Source organism: Mustela lutreola, chromosome 5 (assembly GCF_030435805.1).
Source record: "Mustela lutreola isolate mMusLut2 chromosome 5, mMusLut2.pri, whole genome shotgun sequence".
Taxonomy (NCBI): Eukaryota; Metazoa; Chordata; class Mammalia; order Carnivora; family Mustelidae; genus Mustela; species Mustela lutreola.
This window is the reverse complement of record NC_081294.1, coordinates 14,480,048-14,487,391: the sequence shown is the minus strand read 5'-3', so window position 1 is coordinate 14,487,391 and position 7,344 is coordinate 14,480,048. Positions and strand designations below refer to the sequence as shown.

The following is a 7,344-nucleotide window of genomic DNA, read 5'->3' as shown; positions in this document are numbered from 1 at the left end:
CCCTGGTTGTCTGTGCCTCACCAACCCTCAAACGTGTCAGAGAACCTCTCCTTAGCCTGCCTCCCCTGCTTTAACAAACCACTCCCCAAACATCCATTCTTGCTTCTCCTGTTCTGGATTCCTCCTTGAAATCTGATATTCTGGAAACCGCTTCTTGGCATCCTCAAGTCCTTCACTGTGCTTTCAGAGTGGGGACTTCAGTATAATGCAAACACCAAGAGGGCTGTACCAGATATTCCCCAAAGCCACTCATGCTCAAGTTTCCACAATGGATCTTAACTCTCAGCTGTATTGGTATGAGTGATCTCTGCCCTAACTTACTGCAGCTGTTTGTAATCTAGACCTGAGGCCAGACTTTTCACGCCCAAGATCCTGGAAATTTCTGCTGAAACTCTTGGACCATGACTCCTTTCTCTTCAAAGTCTCCACTAGAACTCAAGAAACAGAATGATGCAAGGAGGTCAGGACCCCTTTCCGCTCTGCTCTTCAAGACTCCTTTGACCGAAAGAGAGCACATCTCAAGCATGTCAAGTCTGGGAGATGGACATGGGTCTGGCTCCTCTTGGATTCTGGTAAAATATCCCCCTGGAAACGCTTACTGGTTGTTTTCTCTGGAGTATGAGTGAGTAGGTGATTCCTTCTACACTGTGTTTTTGTTGTTGATGTGGTTTTACAAAATTTCTCTTCAGGTCATAATCGGAAACTCTGTAAGTAAATATTTTCTATTACTATTAAAAGTTCAAAATAACATCTTAAGGGAATTGTCACATGATTGGATTAGATTTTAGAAGACGATATAAACAAAAAGTGAATGCATTCTATTTGCAAACACAGGCAATTAGAGAAATAAAAATAATGTGAGAATTTGAAAATATGTTCATTTTTTAATGTTTTGATGTTTCAAATGATCAAATATAATCTCATAAGGTACTTCTTAGACATATTAATGGGTCATGTATACATGTTAGCCAGGATAGAATAACCTATTTATTATTTGAAAAATAATTAATTTTTAATGGCTTGTTTCCTCATAGCCACATTTTCAACACTAAACTCATATCAACAAAAGAATTTTGAAGAGGAATACAGGGAGTAAGACAAATTGATCTGAAACAAAATAACACATATACCTGCGGAGAGGCTCTTTGGAGCCAGACTGTCTGAGTTCTAATGGCAACTCAAATACTCACGTGCTCTGTGATTCTGGAAAAGGTAAGTAATCTCACTGTGCCTCACTTCCTGGGAATCAGAAATAATAACATCATATAACTTTTGATTATTTTACATAAATATCTTAAAACAGCATTTTTAATAAAAATAGGACATAAAAAGCATAAAAACATTTATATATTGTGCTATATAAATGTTAGCTATATTATGATTCAGTTGCAAACGATTTCAGAACACAATAAAAAATAGTACAAATTAACCGTTATTAGCAGAAAGCTTGAGCCAACTTTTTGATCCCATAGAAGGTATCAAACATATCCCAGTTAGAATCTGCTTCCCCTATAAGATAAAATATTAATAGGCATCAACCCCCTCAAATAAGAGCCTGGGGAAATATAAAGAAACTAACAATATCAAGTATCTTCTCTGTGCCTGGTATTCAGGGCCATCACATGGCATGACTCCATAGCACATCACCACAATGTATTCCTATATGAACCGTGTGCCAGGGGCTGCCATTAATAAAGACTGCAGGGTAATCGGTGCCCCATGGAGTTGTGCAAAAAAAAGTCATGGGTATTACGCCAGCAACAATTTTTTTTTCTTCCAAGATTTTATTTAAATTCATGTTACTTAACATAGTGTAGTATTAGTTTCAGGAGTAGAATTTAGTGAGTCATCACTTACATACAACATCCAGTGCTCATCACCAGTGCCCTCCTGAATACCCATCACCCATCGAGCCCATCCCCCACCCACCTCCCCTCAAGAAATGCTCAGTGTGTTCTCTATAGTTAAGAGTCTCTTGTGGTTGGTCTCCCTTACTGTTTTTATCTTATTTTTATTTTCCCTTCCCTTCCCTATGTTCATCTGTTTTGTTTCTTAAATTCCACACATGAGTGCAGGCATATGGTATTTGTCTTTCTTAGGCTGATTTATTTTGCTTAGCATGATACATTCTAGCTTCAATTACATCGGAGCACATAGTAAGATTTCATTCTTTTTGATGGCTGAGCAATATTTCATTGTATAGATACAGATATGAATATAGGTATACATATATCACATTTTCCTTTTTTAAAAGATGTTACTTATGTATTTATTTAAGAAATAGAGACAGAGAGAAAGAAAGAGAAAGAGCACAAGCCAGGGGAGAGACTGAGGGAGAGGGAGACTCTCTGTTGAGCAGGGAGCCCAATATGGGGTTTGATCCCAGGACCCTGAGATCATGACCTGAGCTGGAGGCAGCAGCTTAACCGACTGAACCACCCAGATGCCCCTATCCCACCTTGTTTATCCATTCATCAGTCATTGGACATCTGGATTCTTTCTGTAATTTGGCTATTGTGGACATTAGTGCTATAAACACTGGAGTGCAATCATCAACATGTATTACACTGAAAATTTTCTAGCAAGGAAGCATCCTCACTGAGGCTAAGTTGAATTGCTCAGTTTGGTATCATTATTGAGCAGGAACAACTCTTCCATATCAGTTTTAATAAGTCTCTGCTCGACCAACAGTGCCCTAATGGTATGCCAGAATTTAATAGCATCGTAAACACAAGAGCTTGTAACTGGTATTTTATATTCAGAGTTCGTGACTGGGCCAAATTAGGTCCTGTGAACCTCTGGGTGTGTCCCAGAGACCAACAGAGGCCGACTATCCTTGTTGATAAGGAAAAGCTGTTTCAGGAGCAACTGAGATCTCCTCAAAGAGAAAAAGAGTAATTAACTGTGAGTAATCCCCAGGACCTAACCTACTCATCTCCAGTCCTGGGCATTGGAGACGCTGTAGGATCTCAGGCGAGGCAATCTTCCTTCCATTTGAATGAGGTGAGGGAATGCAGGGGCAGCCTATGGCTTCGGCTTCTTTTCTCCTCCTCTTATCTTCTGTCTAGAACTTCTGTGAGTACCCCTTTATTCTTTCAAAGTCTGAAACTTTTCTTTTCTGATGTTCCCAATTACCACTGTGTTTAATGAGCAAATCACATGACTACTGAGTCAGAAGACCTTAATAAATCATACTTTGTGCTAAATTCTCAGTGGAGAGAGGAGAACAGAATCGTTTTATCTTAATGTTAGTTTGTGTCGCATTGTACAAAGAGTGGTTAAGAGATAAGTGGCCAAATGGATACAAATGTCTGAATTTTCAGTCTTTTGTGTAAGCCATGGCAGGCTACCTTATAATAAAAAAGTACTCCCCAAATCTTAGTGGCTTGACCTAACAAAGGTTTAGTTTTGGCTGATTTGAAGTTCTCTTTAGTTCAGATGATACATAATGACCTCAGATTTCTCTACCTTAGCACAGTGATACAAGCAAATAGAGACCCCAACGTGTTGGAGATCCAACAACCGGAAGAAGTCTCATCGTTGATTGATACCGAGGAGAAAACAGGGGCCTCATACAGGACTTAAATGTTTCACACCAGAAATATGAGAAGTCACCTACTTGTAATCCATTGGTCATTGCGAGTGATATGGTCTTGCCTAATCATTAGGTAACTGGGAATAGTAACCTCACTTGCTGCTTTCCCAGAGCAAGAAATAAGATATGAGTATCAGAAGTACCTACCTTCACCCTTTCGTGATCAGAGATTGATTCAACATTTTATATGTTACACACTTCCTCAGGCTGAACTTGAATTGCACAAATTAGAAAAATGCTGCTTTCAGAACAATGTTTTTTCTACAATGAAAGATTATTGTAATTCTACTAAGGAAGAGCAAAAGTTTAAACACAGTTCTGTCAACTCATCTGTGTTTTGTCTGTTTGTTTGGTTAAATTCAAGAACAATATATCCTTTTATCTATCGATAAGTTACACTGGAACATTTTTCAGCGTGTTCCTATTACTCCTCAATTCACTATTTTTTAAGTATGCTTTTATCTATTTTTCAGCAAAAATATTTGCATGATAATGATCCCCAATCCACATATATGTATATGTATGCATATTGTAATCAGATCTCGATTTAGTAATTTCTTTCTAATGTGTTTTATTGGTTTTCAAAAAGCTGTAAGTAACTATACCAATTCTTACCCAGTTAAGCATCATCCCCTGCAGTCATGTTGACTATAATTAACTGTGTGTTATGTTGTGTTTTTAAAATATATATTGTTGGGTTTAGATGCATACTTAACTGAATTAAAAGCAGAAGGTTCTATACACATTTTGAACAATGTGATAAAACCATCACTATGTATTTCCCACTGTTCTTATGCTTTCTCTTGAAAGAGCCAGGATGCTATACAGACCAAACTAAAACTGAAGCTGAATCTCAAAAAAAGTGCCCCTTCACTGGAGGAGAAAGGTATGAAGGTTCAACCAAAGACGGAGCAGGAATGGAAGGGAAGAGCCATCCCCACGGAAAGCAGGTCCTGGGTAGCCGGAAGTTGGTGATGAACAAAACAATACTCTGTAGCAGCATCAGGCATCTTAGAAGAGCCAAGTCTGTGCTCCAAGCCGCCATCTGCTCCATGCCTATCTTAGGCACGAAGTGATAAGAGAACGTTTTACTAACAATGGGTTGCGTAGGATATCTGGCTTTTCATATGAAAGAAAAATGAAAAAAGGCAAAACTATGGAGAGAGCAAAAAAGATCACTAGTTGCTAGGAGTTAGGATGAAGAAAAGAATGAAGAGGTAGAGGACAGAGACTTTTTAGGGTAATGAAATACTCTGTGTGATACCGTAATAATGGATGTGTGTTGTTTTATCTCTGTCCAAACCCATAGAATGGACTACACCAAGGGCGAACCTAATGTAAATTATGAACTTTGGGTGATAATGTGTCAAGGGAGATCCATCCATTATAACAAATGTCCCCACTCTGCTGGGAGATGTTGATAGTGGGGAGGAGGGGGTTGTGTCTCTTGGGGGCGGGGTTAATGTGTGTGTGGGGTATCTCCATACCTTCCTCTATGTTTTCCTATGAACCTAAAACTGCTCTAAAAAATAAAGTCTTTCAAAATTAGAGAAGTTCAACAAATATACAGAAGGCCTAATCTAGGAAAAAAACATGATTAAACTCTTTCCTAACTATAAGTGCTATAGACAATCATGAAATTTAACCACGTACTTTAATTCCTCCATAGCCTAGAGCACATAAAAATGACATATCTCTAGCTCCAGATATAATTTTTCTTTAACTTATATGTCCATTCTAAGAATGTGTATTTGTTAAACTCATGAATATAAATGATTTTATTTTGCATAGACACAGGATAAAATATACACCATAATATCTATTTGTGTGAAGACAGTACTTAAAAGTGTAAAGACAGCATTTTAAAAAAAAAAAGTGTGTTCTTCTTTTTCTAGGCAGATGTTAATATCAATTTACATAGAATTTAATATCGAAGTAAGGAAATTTTCAGGGAAATTATATAAAACTTTCAAATGCCAAAAAAAACCTATCATGACCTATTTGTTGAGCAATAGTTAAGAATGTATTATTTTTAAGAGTAAATATCTTCCACGATGCTGGAAAATATACTATGTAAAGCTTTAGGAGTCAGTCTGGTTGGTACACTAGCCAGGAATGGAATGTTTTAAAATTGACCAAGTGGCCACAAGATGGCAGCATTGCATAACAAAACAATGCAAATTAAAAAAAAAAGAAGAAGAAAACTTTGTTGTATAAGTCATTCTAATGTAAATCACATGCCTTAATTTTATTTGACCAAAAGAAAAAAAAATAACAAAAGAGATGAATTCTCTAGAATATATTTGATGGGAACAGATCAGTAGGGCATAGGCCTTTGCACACTGTGCATTTTTAAGTATAAATACCATATTGCTTAAAAATTCAGGAACATGGCCCCAGACAAAGGAAATTTTGCAAAGAGGCCTGAAGAGTTCCCTTTCCTTAAATAAATGAGACATGCAAAGTGAAAGCAACGTAGACAGATTACACATGGTCAGTCACAGCCTTCATGTTCACCCACAAATACAAACATAATAGGCATGAGGTCTGAGCATTTCTGCATTGCCTGCTCAAGGGACATCATTACTATTCACTGAAGCACTCAGACACTTTGAAATGTACATATGGATTTACTTGAATCCATGGAAAATCTATTTATTACCTAACAAAGTGTTAGAATAATGTCAGTGCCATTGTGAGCTCTGAATGGTTTTATAAATACGAAGTATATTATTAATTTGTGCTCTGGGGTCATGTGGTCCAACACACACACACACAATTTGTGACCTCAGGTCACAAATTTAAAACTTTAAATAAGTATATTATTAATTTTATAAATGAAATATATTAAATATTTTTAATCCCAAATTTTAGTAGAAAAATATTTTTTCCTATGGAGATATTCTAATATCTGTGAAAGTAGAAATAGCTTACTGTTTGAAGAAATAATTTAAAATTTTAGATGTCAGATTCTCATTTGATTAAATGTGAAATTGTGCATGTGTCTTCCTCTCTATACTTCAGCAATGCAAACCCAAAGATCACCCCATTTCAGCACCCAAATTCATTTATTCTTATAGCTGAGGATTAATCTGGGATGCTTTGATTTCAACCCTTATGGTCCAAAGTCTCCTTAAATGCACCAGCCTATTTTCCTAATTTTGCAAATAATTCGGGGTATATGATTAACATTTTGTGTGCATTGAAATTATTCAGTGGTTATGAAATAGAACTAGTCACAATGTCTGAATCTGATTTAAATATGCATTGACCTTAGGTCACAAATTTAAGACTTTTTAAATAAAATATGCATAATATTATATTGTAATAGGTCATCGATTTTTTTTTCCTTTTTAAGAAACACCTTAAAGTAAATGCACATAATATTGTCTCAAAGTTCACAATGTGGTCCTTCTAATATTGCCTAGTTTGGTTTCTCTTAGTCCAACATTTTATATACAAGAGTTTGTGTGATGGTCAAGCTGATGATTTCATATTACGTTATGTTGTGTTATGCTGTGGTATGTTATGTTGCCATATTCCAATATATTTTAGTTTATATCTAGTATGTATCTTCATTATCATATTGTTGTAGCATACCACATCTTTCTGCCCATTATCCTGCTTTGCTGGGCATTTCACTCTTTCCATTGACCACTCTGGAAACTAACACCAACTTAGCCATTTTTTTTAAAAATTATGATACTTGGGAGGGATCTTTCTAATAAGATTTCAGTGCTATACTTTGT

The 7,344-nt window shown here is 36.4% G+C and overlaps 1 long non-coding RNA gene across 1 annotated transcript; it reads left to right on the top strand.

Annotated features, from left to right (window-relative positions):
• The first annotated feature begins 326 nt into the window (after positions 1–326).
• Positions 327–3,743, top strand: LOC131831305 (uncharacterized). Its single transcript, XR_009353591.1, has 3 exons — positions 327–572; positions 1,035–1,212; positions 3,474–3,743. It is a non-coding gene; the product is annotated as an uncharacterized LOC131831305 (long non-coding RNA).
• The last annotated feature ends 3,601 nt before the right edge of the window (positions 3,744–7,344 follow it).